General features: G+C 22.7%; 1 pseudogene; it reads right to left on the bottom strand.

Annotated features, from left to right (window-relative positions):
* The window catches only part of LOC136985465 (cell adhesion molecule Dscam1-like), a 123,510-nt pseudogene that overhangs the window by 103,693 nt on the left and 3,634 nt on the right, over positions 1-16,183 (bottom strand).

Here is a 16,183-nt window from a genome sequence, read left to right as displayed (position 1 = left end):
ATCACATTTATTTGTTTTTTTTATTATATTTAGAATTGTTTAACGTTTTAAAGTGATAAGAAAATCACTAACCTTAATTTTTCAGGAAAAAAAAACATGCTAATTAACATATGCTTTGTAACAAAACAATGCCTTTAACTACTCCTAAAAGCTTTTTTATTTTTCCGAGTTGTACTTTCTTAACTCAATTTTGTTGAAATTAATGACAAGAATAAAGTTTTTGTTGCTAATGTTCTTTCTAACTCATCCTGGATAATGTTCTCTGTTGCTATACTAAAACATCAGGCACGACGTCTCTAATTTACAATAACCTTCCGAACATTAATAAAGTAAGAGAAAATTACTGAAATTATATATAAATCTTACATTATTTACGCTTATGTTATTTTTATAGCAACTCTTAAAGAAATTCGAATAAAAAATGTTAATTTGTCTTATTTATGATTAATGATATTAATTAAAAATTTCATGTAAATTACTTTATAAATATTAAAGTTTTAATGATTTATATATATATTATAAACATTTATCTATGTTAGAACGAGTTAATGTATCCCAAGATCAATATAGGAAGATCATTTTAATTCGTTAAGTTACATATAATTTGTTATTGATATGACAACTATTCAATATCTATATTAAATATATAAATGCATGATTAATTTACACTAATTTATATATAATATGCTCCTTTAATTTCTTTAAAATCTTTACTGTATTATTACTAATTAACAAGAATATTATTTTTAAATTTATACATATTTAAGAATAAAATAATAACTCTTAATAATATATGAAAAGGATTAGAAGGAAAAAAGTTATTTTAAAAATATTAAATTACATGTGTAATTTTTTTGTCTGAAGATAAATTATTAGTGGAGGATTAATGACGAACTAATTATGATCCTTTTTCTAATTTTTTTCTCCTTAAATGATGTATTAATCATGTGATAAAAACAACGTCAGCGTATTATTTTTGAATGTGTTTATTATAATTTTAAGAGACTTTTTAGCATGATAGGGATATAAATATAGCTTTCTTTATGAAGCTAATCTAAAGTTCTATAAATTTACCTATCTTAGATTATTGATATCGATTTTTTAGCGGATTTCACGAAAAAACTATTCCTGAATATGTTAGATTCCTCAAGCATTTTGTCGTCTTTCAATTCTACTGAATAATATTGAGTCTATTCTACGTGAAGCGACAATTCAATGGTTTACAACGTACTGTATTTTAATGTAGTATCGAGTTTTTTTTTTTTTTTCCTTATCCGAATTTTAAATAATAATTCTTAACTGAACAATTTTTAACATAAAAATTCCCTTCTGAAAATACTTTCTTGAGAGCTATAAAAATACAGCAAACTTGCTCACTTTTTTAACGAAGTAATGTAGATTCTTTCAGAATATTGTTAGTTTTTTTAAATTTTGAATATAGAGGAATTGGTAAAATTTTGAATTTTTATTTTTATAGTTATAGAAGTTCCTCCTTTTTTTGTATATTCCAGTTCTTTTTTTGAAATTTAATAATGTATTTCTTTAGAAAATTAATATATTGAATTTCTTTATTGGTCAAATGTTGCATCTTCTAAATTCATTATTTCCAGCTATTTTTATTTGTATGTAAATGGTTTTTATCGATTTCAGAATATACTGATAGTTTATTTACTAAAAAAAAGCTGTTTAGGATTAATGATTTAGGTGGTGATTTCATAATTAATAATGAATTTCCTTATGGGAAAAACGAATATTGAATAATGATAGATGAGATAACATGGAAGAGAAACAAAAAAAAAATCATCTGTAAACATCAGAAAAATTTACCTCATACTTGTGTTATATAATTTTCATTAGTTGATGCTACAATAATGATGTTTTCGTGATATAATATTAATTTAATATCCGTTATTGATAACATATATTATTATTAAATAAAATATTGCTAATATATAATATGCACTAGCATATTAATTTCTAATTTTACTTAAAACTTTAAGAAATAATAGATATGTAGATACGTAAGTTATAATAAATTTAAAGGAAAATAATTTCCAGAAGATGCCATAATTTATTTGTATTAATCAATAAATTAAATATTTATATTTGTTAAACTAAAAAATCTCTACAAAAATATGATTTTGAGTAATGGAATTCTATAAATTTTAAAAAATCAATATTAATAATGAAAAAAAATGTTTTTTTTTCTTTTTCTAATGGAAGATTTCTTAATTGCTCTTCAGAAATTGGATCACATTATAATCATTCTTATATTCTATCAGCTATTGAATTAAATCCAATGGACTCTTAGCGTTAGAAATAATCAAGAAAGTTGGTAATACTATCATCATTTTTGCATTTAAAGTATTTGAAAAAGAACTTTTTGCTAATCTTTTAAAAGCAAAAGATAATTTACTGATGATTTTCTAGAAAACAGAATTTAATTCGGTTCATTTATTGTACAAAAATATCGATAGAAAAACATCTCGAATAAATCAAATATGATTTAAAACAACTCTAAAAGTATTGATTTTAATATACTTTTATAATAATTTAAATTTTTAAATATCGTACATTAATGTTAGGCGTATATTATTTTTAAATGTATGTTAGAATAATTGGAATGTTCGAATCTATAAGTTTCAAATGAGTTTTGTACTTAAATAATAAATGCTCTAAACTGGAAAGTGATTTTAAAAGTTATTTTGTACAAAATTTAAAAAAGTAAAAGAAAAAATATCATTTACATTTTTTATGAGGTTTACACTTCTTGTTAAAAGCCTGGTTTTTGCATAATCTTAAGTGCTATCTTTCGTAAACTTATCAGCAAACGTCGTAGATGTATGAATTAATAAATAAAAAAATATTAATAAAATTAATTATCGCTGTTAATAAATAACTCCTTAAACGTACCATATTTAACTGTATGTAAAAGAAAAGTATTTTTTCAATATAACATGAAAAACTAGCAAGAAAAAACTATTTTTTAAACATTATTATAAATAATAAACGTGGAAAAAATTTATAAAATTTTAAAAATATAAAAATAAATATTGTATTTATCAAAAACGTGAATTTAATTCTCGTTTATTCTTTGTAGTTATCGTATTTTAAACTATAGGCACGTTTAAACTTAAAGAGAAAAGTCGACATTGCACTCTGATTTCACGTTAGAACGAAAAGGACAAATCTATAAACTGTAAATTTGCATTTTCTTCTATTTTTAGGAATATTTAACATTTTAAAATCGATATTTATTAGATAAATTTTGCAAACATGATTAACGCTTACCTATTGCAATAAAAAGCAAAGAACTTTTAATAAAAACATTTAAAACACAAATGAAATTCTGTTAAATATATATTTGAATAAAATTAAAAATTTTTAATATTTCAAAAATACTTGTTGAGATAAAAATAACGCAAAACGAGCAAAAATTATTGTTACATCGTCACAATGCCCGGCTGTAATTTTTTAAATCATATTTTTAATTTATTTAATTTAAAATATATGCTGTCAATCTCAAATTAGTAGTGTCTTGCCGCTGTACATCATACTCTTCCTGACAACAACAGAGTTATGCCGATCATCTATGTAATTCCGTTCCGGGAAACATTTTTGAATTAAAATCACGTGAATTCCGGTCTAAACTGGAAGTTCGTTTATAGTTAATCGGGTTGTTCTGCCGCTTTGCTTTCCAAATCTGGCCTCGACTTTCATCTATCATCGTTCTTAAAATTAAGAAAAGACAGTCAGACAGCCATACAGACAAACGACAGTGGGAATTTATACGTCTACAATTTTTTCAAATTGCTGGCAAAAAATTCTCTTATTTCATCAATTTTCATTAATTGACAATATACTTTAAATAATATTTATTAACAATTCATTATAATCAGAAAATAATAATATTATTAATATTAATATTTTATTGTAATTTATAATACGAATAAATTATTTTCTTTTCAAAATAATTTAATATTTCGAATTGTAAAAAAATTAATTAGCATTAAACAGTTTAAATTGATTATTACCTTATAGTAAAAATAATGAGTTTGATATAATACATATTATCAATAAATTCGCATTTTATTCAAGATATTTATGAAATAAAAACAAAATTATACTTTACATATATATTTTTAAGATAAACATAAAATACATTTTAAATTTTATTATTATAGTTTAAATATATTCAAAGATGTTATCGATTTAAATCTACTTTCTATTGATTTTTTCCAAGTTTTTCTACCTATCTGATTATGTGAAAGAATCTTCGCCTTTTATTTTTTATTGATGTTGAATGTGCACTTTAATAAAAGATTGGGTCCACTTTCCATTTTTACTTAATACTAGATCGAGTTAGCTTTTCAATTAATATTATAAACAAGTAAGAATTATCTATATTGGATCTATCACGGTTCTTTTTCTATCGGCGCTAATTTTTCGATTAGAGTGGCACCCAGTGGGCCAAAAGCGCTATTGCCTGCATAGTACCACTTCTGGGAATCTCTTCTCCGAGAAGATTGATGGTGAAGTTGGCCAGCAAGTAATCGCTTGCCTCAAAATGATTGTGTAGTAGGAAGATTTTCTAGAAATGATATATTTTCCAAATATATACGAGGATATAATACATGAAGAATGTTATTTTTTCTATATTTGATGTATTGAGGTAATATTTAAATTTGACAACACATGAGGGAGTAAGATATAAGCAAAAAAAGTATTATAGAAGATATATATATATATATATATATATATATATATGTAGCCATTTACATACAACGTTAGATTGCAAGAATTTTTGTATGATTAAACCAAGATTCGAATTCAACATTTATATCCTTTTTTAGATCAAATACAAGATATACAATATAAATATAATCTTGTCTTCAATTCTATGACAATTTTCATGTATAATTTATTGTATGCATTATATGGTTTTCAAATTGTGAACGTTATATATAATTTATATATTATATATAATGTATAACAGCAAATAGCCATGAATATACAGTAATTGCAAACTTATGTGTGTACTGTACATCAAAATAGTATAATTAATCATTTTAAAATATAGAATCGTGTTACATTACGCTATATCTTTTCATAACTTAATAACAAATTATTAAGGATATAACTGTTGATATTTAATTTATTTTAAAATTTTTTAATTTAACTATTGTTCATTACTATGTTATATAATGGAAACGAATAATTAATATAGAAATTTATCATAAAATGTAAATAATTAGGTCTAATTATTCCATAAAACTCGCGTTAGGTATATGCATACAGAATTAGTGCATTTATGTTATTGGTACAGGCAAACTACAATATACTTGTAAGTATGATAAAACTGTCTTGCTTTATTCTTAAAAATAAACAAGTGGTGTATAATACAATATACCTATTATACACGTCCTCAATTGCATAAATATAATTATTTAAAATATCAATTTACATAATCGAGTTATTACTATCATTGCATTTATTAATTTACTATGAAAATTTAACTACAGAAAATAGGCAATATGAAGAACACAACACTTAACTAATTATAATTAAACACAATTGTAAGAATTATTAATTATTTATGAATAAAATATATTTTAAAATGACTTTGAGGCATTAACGTGAAATTTTACTTAATGTTCTTTACGTTTGATTTGAAAATGTTCGGGCCATCTCATCTCTTCAAAGTATATTGTACAATATAAAAATGGACAAATAAGGAAACAGATACATTGTATTATTTATATATTTATATATAATACAGTATTATATATGTTTCTGCTTCGTTTTTAATGTCTACAGAGTATTATAAAATAAATGATGTTTATGTCTGTGCAGTATGTTGCGCTTAAATATATATATATATATATATAAACAAAATTCAAAATTACTTTTACAGGAAGCTGTTATTAAAATTAAATTATATTGAAAAGCATTTATATTTAAATTTAAACAAAATAAAATAAAGATTAAAATCTCAAAATATTGCTAACGTTTTAGAATTATTTATTTGAAAATAAATTAACTTTTAAAATAATTATTTTATAATTTTACGAAAATACGTACATACATTCACTAGTTAATTTTATTAATTTTTCTATTAGTTTAATTTTATAACCATTTTGCAATTACCTCTCGTAAGGTATCATATTTAAAATTTTAACTTTCTTAATTAAACTGGAAAGTTTTCAATATTTATAACTTTTAAAATTTTTAACTCTAGATATTTCATAATTGAAGTTTAGCGAGAAATTATTGATCATACCAAAGACATTAAATAATAAGTTTGAAGTTAAGATATAGCTCTTAAGTATTATTATTTCTTAATATTGACGTCCCGTAATAAAACTTTTAAGCTAATTAATAATGGAATTCAACAAATTCTAATTTATTATATTAGATAATAATATTTTACTATTTATTTTATAATTAATGGTAGAATATATATATATATATGTATGTATATAAATTTTAAGCTTAGAACTGACTTTTACGCGATAAGATAGAAAATTTATTTTTAAAATATTTACGTAAATTATTCAAAGGCAGTTTTGTAAAGATTTGTAGGTTATTTTTCTGTCAGATTAAAATATATCGAGACCTGTTACTAGAAAATATGGCATATTTTGAATTTAGTATAAATGTCTGATTATATATATTGATGCTATTGATCGCATATCTGCATCCGAGCAACATTTTGGTTGAAAGGACGCTTGGAGCCAAACAGTCGTGAACATTGAAAGAAAGAGTTAAACGATACTTCTTATCTATTTTATTAACTTTGAATTTTCTTTCTGTCCTAGTTTCTAGGATTCCGAAATTAGTTACTTCCCCCCAAAAAAAGATAAAAGTAATAACTGTTTTTACTTTATTTTTTTTTATTATAAGTAAGGCTTTCACAAACTGCACAAAATACATTTCTAGAAATTTTGAATCGATTTACTTTAATAAGCTTAATTAAAATTATAAAAAATACTCTAAAATAAACTTTAATTACTTAGAATAGATTAGGTAATATTTATATTCGGAGTGTTTCAGCTCTTCGATTGATATAATTAAGTAGAATTCCTTCACTAGTCTCGATTTGTAGAGCACTTCTAAGTAAATGTATTGAGAGACATCTTAGTTTGTTATAAGGTACCTACCTGTGACAATAAGTTGTCCAGCTGCACTTTGTTTTGTCTCCCCAGTAACTCGGTGATTTGTCTGGCATCTGTAATCTCGAAATCCATCTTGTTGTGTAACATCTCGAATGTGAAGAGTACCTGAAGGAAACATACTGTATTTTCCTCCTAAATAAAGAAAAATTGATATATACAGTAAGTTAAAAATACATATACACTGCTTTTGCTGATAAAAGATAAATAATTAACTATATTTCTTCCAATTAATTTAAAGCTGTCATTTGTATAAAAAATGCATTTTTTATCTAGAAAGTTGTTGCGATGATAAACTATTTATTAATAAATGAAACATGAGTTTTTAAAATATCATCTTGTTATGACGCTATATTACTTTGAAAATGATAAATATAAGTTATGACGGTTGACTGTTCCTCGTAAAATCGAAATTATTAAACTAACGTTTAATAAACTTTTCAGATATGACACAAATTCCAAGTTTATTTTAAAGGCATGTATACAAACACTGCCATAAAAATTAAATTGCTCTAAAATTAAATTCATTTAGATAATTTTATCTCGGGTACTTTCATTTTAACAATAACAAGAATTTAATTAAAATTTTGAAACTTTTGGTATTTAAAAAGTATTTTTTTTATTAATTTTAATAACTACAAAATCGTGTTCTTAATTTTAATATCTAAATATAAGTTTATTATTTTTTTCATAAATTAAATTAGATTATAACACCGAATATCTTCTAGGGCATAAATTAATTCACCTGTTTGGCTTAAAGTTTGCGTGTCATTTAGAAAATAACCTAGCGCAAACTAAGCTTTAATAACATAACGATAACATTGCTTCGTCGGAGATTATAAAGTAGATGATAATCAACGAGAGAGCCACTAATATTAGCTATGTAACAGTCACCACATCAAACCACTCCTCATCTTCTTGGTGTAAGATTGCCCATCATAGCCTGAAGCAATTGCTTCTATATTGACGTCTAGTACAAATAGGTCGCACGTACAAGAGGGTAGGGCTCTTTTTCCACCCCCTATAACTTTGTTTCCCCCTGCACGGTTCTCCTTCGCTTCTCAGACAAATGAGCTGAACGACGCCTTTCTATTTGCAGCAGTTGTTTGATAAATGACTTTATTCCTGCACAATTCGAAGAGTAGAGATCATATAACTCACCTTGTATTCCATCTGACTGAATGACCAAGCCATCTTCTCTATACCAAGATGTAACAGTCACGAAATCTCTAACAAAACTCGGAATACTGCACTTTAATACAGCTGTATTATCCCTTATAACAAACTCATCGTAGACTCGGATCTCGTACTGTTGCGCTAATACTAAAGTAATGAAAAAAAAAGAATGAGCTATTAATTAATGACATTTTAATAGTGTACAATTTTTATGAGATGTACGTACTTAAAATTTAATTAAAAAATAAATGTTTCAATTAAAAACTCGTTACTAAACTTAGACTGAACTTAAGTGCTTACAGAATATTTTAAAATAGGTTATATATTTATGTAAATGACGTGTAGTTCTTTGTTAAATAATTTTAAAATGTTCATAGAAATTTAAAACAATTTTTATTTTAAAGGTTATAGATAAAATCCAAAAAATTAACAATACTGTTTTAAGTGGAAAATAAATAGCATCATTGAGTGTATTACCTGAAAGTGCTATCAATACAATTATAATGAGAAAATACTTCAACAACTCTACTTATTTTTCAATTAAATGTTTTTTCTATGGTTTAAAATCTGAAGGGACGAAGCACTTTTGAAGATAACAACCGACAAAAAAATCAGATCTCTAAAATTACTAAAGGCTAGATTTAAAAGCTATTCGATGCTTGAAAATAAAGGAATAATGATGTTTCGATGTATTTTAAATCAGAGAAGATACTCAGATACAAAAATCTTTTAAATTTTCACGCTACACTAAGATAAATTTTCACTAAACATAAATCCAAACAAACATTAATTTTAATTTACAAGCTATTGATTGAGTTCATTGCTGTTTATCTATTCATCAACAACTAATGTTATTTTATTTTTCTTCACCTAAGTACTTATACAGGAATTAAATTTTACTGATAATTTAATATTAATTTCCATTAATATATTATTTTAATTACAAAATTTATCCTTTTTACTATAACTATTAATTGATATTTTACGTTCAGAAGTAATAATAATTAAAATAAAAGTAAGTAGATTTAATCGTATCGAAATATCAGATTAAGATTAATTTTAAAGTAACTATCTTAAAGGATTTAAAAAATAATAATTTACTTTGTACGTTTGACTTATATATATAAGTGTAGGATGTGTCTGTATTTTTTTTGAATTAAATCGCCTTTTTCGGCTAACTCAATAACATTTGATAATATTCTTATAATAATATATGTAAAAAGTCATTTTACGTCCGAAAACAAATAAATATATTCATGTTTTCCGAGAAAATGTGTTATTCTATCATCCTTGAAACATTGATAAGAGATACATGTTTGCCCATCAAATATTAAACTTTAAATTGAATGCTGTTATAGGAAAAAAATTGTTTAAATCTATTTATAAATATATAGAATTTTACTTATAGCTACTTAGTGTATATTATCACTACACAAAATGCTTTATAGTGCTAATTACTACAAAATATATAACATTTTGTTAAAAGATATAGTAAACATTATCTCGTATCTCCATAAAAAAACTTATCATTTGCATTTATAGAAGATTTAGAAGAGTTATTTTTGTATCATTTCGGAATAAAAATAAGCTATTCCTTTAAAATCCGTTTATCATCTTCGGAACCAAATGATAATGCTGACAAGAAGGTCTTTCCTGAATAAAATTTCTGTCCAAGCGATTGATAAACGTCAGATGCCTTAAGGCATGATATAAATCAATATAGTCAAGAATGAATACCGGTTATGGATATTATCTATGTTATTTTCGATTCTACAATTCAAATTTTGAGTATTCGATTATCTTATCAAATCTGATTTTTTAATATAAAAATAAAGCAAAAAAGTCATATTTTTCTCTAATGAGATCGTCGAAAATATGGAATAATTTTTTATAATATATTCTAATGATTTTTTTACCTTCATGAATATTTTCATGATCTTATATATACGATTTTATCATTTCTATTCTATACATATGCACACATCTTGTATATTTCTAAACCCAACATTTGTCGAGAATTTAGTTTAATTTTATGATAAGAGTTATCGATTGATTTATTTAAAATAGATTTATATGCAAATTAAACTTGTTAGAGTGATGTACAATTTTTCGTTTTGCTCTAACAATTATGGTTCAAATTATGTAATTATCCAAAATGTTAATTATTTATTACTTTAACGTTATTTGCTTCGACGTGAGAAGAATGTTTTCGAATCAAAATTCAAGATAGCAACATGTTTTTCAAATAGGAAAAATTTACCGAAAAATGTTATTTCTTGGATATATTTTTTTCCCAGCTATAAATACTTCACAACATCTATCGATAAATAAGAGCAACTACGTGAGGAGACATAACATACCTTGTCACATAAGTCTGTCTGCATTTAAGTTGCGTATTCTAAATGCACAGAGTGGCTTATGCTAAATGTTATAAAAGGAAAAATCCATAATAAATAATAAAGAAGCATTACTTCTTCAGTAGAAATTCACAAGCAGTTTTTTTTAGAAAATCTCAAAATTAAAAAGCAAGACGAAGCAGCATTTATGTATTTCTTTAAAAATTCTTTTCAGTAATAAAATACAGAGTAAGAGAAATATCAAATTCTATTTTATTATCTGAGGGAAATAAACTTTATAAAACTATCATAACATTCGATAATTACAAAATTTTACAGGAAATTTTAAAAAAAGATGGAAGTGAAGTATTGATAGGATTAACATTTCATGCATCATTCAAATTTTTGTGATTTTAATAAGCTTAAAATCATTAAGAACATAATTAATTTCGAAAATTAAATGATATCAAACATTTAAATAAGGTTCTAAATATGATTATCTTTAATATTGCAAATTCCGTAAACTAATAACTTAATAACTTTCAGAAATAATTGGTAACAGCTTCAATAGATCAAGAAAACAGATTATTATTGCATATTTGGTCGAACTGTTTCTCCGGAGATATCAGTCTGCCTGTTGGAATTAAAATTACTTACTATAGTTTTAACAATGGGTTGTCAGCAACGGAATTAAATCCTTAAGGAATTGTATTGATCCTTTTAGTAGCAAGATGTCATTAATTGGAGTTAGGAATAATTTCGGAGAGAGTTGTCTGGTTTATGTTGTCAATATAACATCAACTCCCAAACTGCTGATAGTGCAATAGCTAATTTTAATTTATTGAAGTTTCATTACAATTTATAATTATTCAACGAATATTTTATTTTATCTGATTTCAGCTACTTTCGAAAAAAATAGAATTCAATTGAAAGACTTAAAATAATTAAAATTCACGTAAAATTACATATGGAAAAATATAGAAATTTATAAAAACTTTACCTAAAATGCTTTCTTTTCCGCTCAAAGTAGGTTAAGAATTACATTAGAGAAATTGAATTTATTTTATGCACAACAAGAAAACTGTGGAGATAAGATCAGAAAGTATAAAATTTCTATAGAAAATGTAATAATATTTTTTTTACATAAATATATTTATATTTTATAAAAACAAGAACCATCGAATCTACTTCTTTTTTGTTTCCTCTTTGATCCTTTACCTACATATATATATATATGCCTTTATTATCAATTTATTACTATAACAGAATTTTCAGTGCAGTGTGTTTTAAGTGAAGATTTTTCATAGGATTTATACTTAACGAGAGTAATAACATGTATTTAAGTAAATTATATTTTCGTAATAACATTTTATTAAAATATTTGAATCTATAAATCAATAAATTATGCTTTACTTTAAACTGATCGTATTGTTTCCGTTCGATTAGGCCTACTACAATAGTTAGTCATCCATATTATTCAATATGAACGTCTTAATCGTTAAGAGATTATGCAAGTTATTATAATTTGTTAATAAATTAAACATGTTATCTTTACTTCTGAACAAGTAAAAGCTTTTATAATAATTTTATAAATGTTTTTCTTTGATATTAAAAGAACTTTTATTTATTTATAAACAATTAGAAAAGAGTTTTACACGGTGGCGCGTAATCTTATGGGCAAAAAGGGCAATTGCCTAAACCTGCAATCAACCAATCTTTTATAAGAAAATATTTCCCTCAAAAAACTTCCTGAAAGAAAAATTTGCAAGGCCCCCTAATTTAAATTTGCCTAGGCCCTATAATACGCCACTGATTTTACTTCAAAAGAAATGGAAAACAGTCATTGTAAAAAATATAAAACCTAATTTATTGATATTAATATTTTAAATCAAATTTTTGAAATGTTAATATCTTTAATAAACTATAAAAGGTTATTTTTATTTGTTAAAATATTTTAAAAGCGAGTCATTATTAAATTAAAGAGATATTATTCAATATGTTGTCATTTTATCTAATTTATCTTCATTATCATAATTTTCAATTTTTATTTAACATAAATATTTTCTAAATTAAAAGTATGTGAATGATATGCAGAATAATAAGAATTTTTGAAAATTTAATTTAGAAAACTGATTAAATTTAATTGAATTATTAATATTAGGATTAAAATTAATGTAATTCATTTGTTAATTTTAAGAAAATTTTATTTTAAGTATAAACATTAATTAAATGCCATTTATTTTGCAAGAAGCAAAATTTAGTTCAAAGTAAGACTACTTAGTTAAAATTAATTAATAAATGATATTCTAGCCAATTTGATAAAACACAAACTTGAAAACTGGAATTTATTTTTGTCTTTATAATATTTAAGTCAAAATTAAATTTATACGTTATAGCTTAAGGCTAGAACGTATAAAAGGTCTTTCCAATAATAATAAACTTAAATTTGTGAGACCCAAAACTGAAGCTTGTTTAGTTTGTGTGTTAATTGGCCTTGATATAAATATATATAACTAAAAATATACTTAATATAATTCCTAGATAATCATGTTAAATGATTTTGAGTAAATTTTACTTGAATTATATCTTAGAAATGAGAATGATTAATTAGAAAACTAAAAAACTAAATAAAGGTAGTCTGTGTGTCTACACTTGATTTTAATATCATAATATTAATTGCAATTTTTTATTGTTAAACATGAAGATACATTGATATACGATCCATTAATTTTCAATTTTCTTAAATATTTTTTCGATAATTTTATAATTAATTAATTATGTATGTATGTATGTATATACATTATATACACAATTTCAATAATTTTGTATTAATTAATCGTATAATATTTATTACAATACAATTATTAACTGTACAATATTACAATAATTGTATATTTATTAATTGTAATATATGTAAATAATAATATAATATAACGACAACATATTACGCCTTATTATATACGTATACATGTAATACACATATCATTTTTAATGCCTAATGTATAATTAATATAATTTATGCATTAAAATAATGCGTAAAATTTACAGTATTCTGTAAACTATAAATTTATAATACATTGATATGCAAATCAACATTATTAAAGAGATTTATTATGCTACTACTAGTAAAAATAATTGTTTACTAACTTAGAAAATTAATATGCATTCTAACTTGACATCATTATAAATAAGCACGTTTATATTATATTAATAATTTTAACATATAAAGCAGAAGAAATATGAATTAAAATGTCTAAAAATAAATTTTTGATAAAGTAAGAACAATTATCAAGTTATAAAAGTTTACAATTTACATTATTAAAAATATGAAATTTTTATAAATGAAGGGAGTTTGGACGAGGTAAACACATTTCGTACTTAGAACATTTAATGTTCTGATAATTTTCGTTAAAATATATAATTTAATGGCCACAAAAATATTTTAATTATGATTTCTGCAATTAAACATCCTAAATATGTTACTATTTCTAGAGAAACATGATTAAATCAAGAAAAATTTCAATTTCATTAATTGTTTTCATATATTAGCGCACCATAGAACCGCTGTTATATTTAAAATAAGACTAATTTAAATAAGTTTTTAGTTAAAAAGAAAAGTTATAATAAATTTTACTCGATTAATAATTTACTTAAATTTATAGAGTATTAATTTACTGAAGAATAAATTTTTAGAAAATTATATTAGAATAAAATTATAAAAATCACCAAGAAATAAGTCTATATTAATTATTTCACATATATATAAACGTAGATTTACAATCTAATTAATTCAGGATGTATAGCAGTCATATTCTTATCTTCATGCAGGCAGAAAGCTACTGATGCAAATTAATTGCTATCAAGCAACACTTGTATAAATGATCACATATATTTTCCATATTTTTATTTATCGTAGAAATTAACTCAAAATCAACTATAATAATAACAATAATGAAATAATAATAATAATAATTTACTACATTTGTTATAATGATTATAACATTGTAGAATTAAGTTTGTTCTCATTAAAACAAATTTCTCTTTAGATCCGATCCTTATAAAATCATCAAAATTAAATGTTAAGCCATTATGCAATAAAAATTATATAGAAAAACAAGTATATTTAGCAATTTTTAACCGATTTTCACAATTTTCAATATTTTTATTTAATTATTACAAGTATTAATTTATATAAAAAAATTAAAAATATAAGAGAAAGAACGTTATTGAATATGATTGTGCTAATTAAATTATATGCTAATTTACACTTCTTAGGTGCGTAATTTTATATGCTTTAAGTTTATAGATAATATCTATAGTATATTTAATAGGAGGTATAAAAGGATTTAATAGGATAATAAAAGGTTTAACATAGACGTAACTTATATAATTCACCTTTCTAATTTTCTCAACGACATTTTATGTCTGGTATTTGTTTCAATAATTAATTCTTCAGTATTATAAATTAAGTTAATAAATACTTATTTTATTAAATTATTTAGCATTTATTTTTGTAGAAGGTTGGGTAACAATAATTTATGATAAAAATTATTCATTTATAGCATAAATTTTATTATTAACTTGTTGAAAACGGATAGTAGTCAAGAAGGAAATAAAAATTCTTGGCAAAATGATATATAAATTTATCAATTTTGACTAAGAAAATTCAATTGAAAAAATTTTTAAATGAGAATAAATTTAATATTTTATGTGAAGATTATTCTTTACAACTTTTTTACGGGAAATATTTAAATGTTATTAAAATTGAATAGGTTTTCTTAAAATATTTAGATAAAATAAATTCTATTTTAAAATTTATTAAATAAATTTAATGAATCTTTTATATTAAAGAATATTTACTCGTACTCAATGAATCCCTTAGGTTTATAATAAGAAAAATATGTTATATAATAAATAAAACGTGCGAAAAATAAAAAAAATTATATTTAATTATCGTATATTTGTAATATAATTTTAATAATAAATACAACAATTAGAATTTGAATATTTTATTATTAAATTTCGGTTATTTGTTCTTATTTTAATTTAGATAATTGTTTACTATTTTTAAATTAAAATTATCAATTTTTTAAATTTTAATTATTAACTTTTACCAAAATTTTTCTTCTCGCTTATTTTGATTTCATTATTTAACATCATAATTTTAAAAAAAAGTATGTAAACGAAAATTGAAAAATATTTTCAAATACAAATTTAAAATTTAATTTGAAAAATTTTAATTTAAATATTTTTACACTTAAAACTATATTTATTTCACAAGCAATTACGTATATTATTTTTTTTTAATATTTCACAGATTTTTACAGATTTCTATATTAAAAAAATATGTCTGTACAGATTACATAATTAATTATATGTTTTATATACTGTATAATACATTAATGCATAAAATAATTCAATATTACAGAATTTTCTTGCAAAAAATATCCTAGATTACAATTAAATTTAACATTAGAAAAACAATATCCGTATAATAAC

The sequence above is a fragment of the Centruroides vittatus genome, unplaced genomic scaffold (assembly GCF_030686945.1).
Source record: "Centruroides vittatus isolate TY-2023 unplaced genomic scaffold, ASM3068694v2 contig_970, whole genome shotgun sequence".
NCBI lineage: Eukaryota > Metazoa > Arthropoda > Arachnida > Scorpiones > Buthidae > Centruroides > Centruroides vittatus.
The sequence above is the reverse complement of the archived record's forward strand: the minus strand, read 5'-3'. Positions and strand labels throughout refer to the sequence as shown.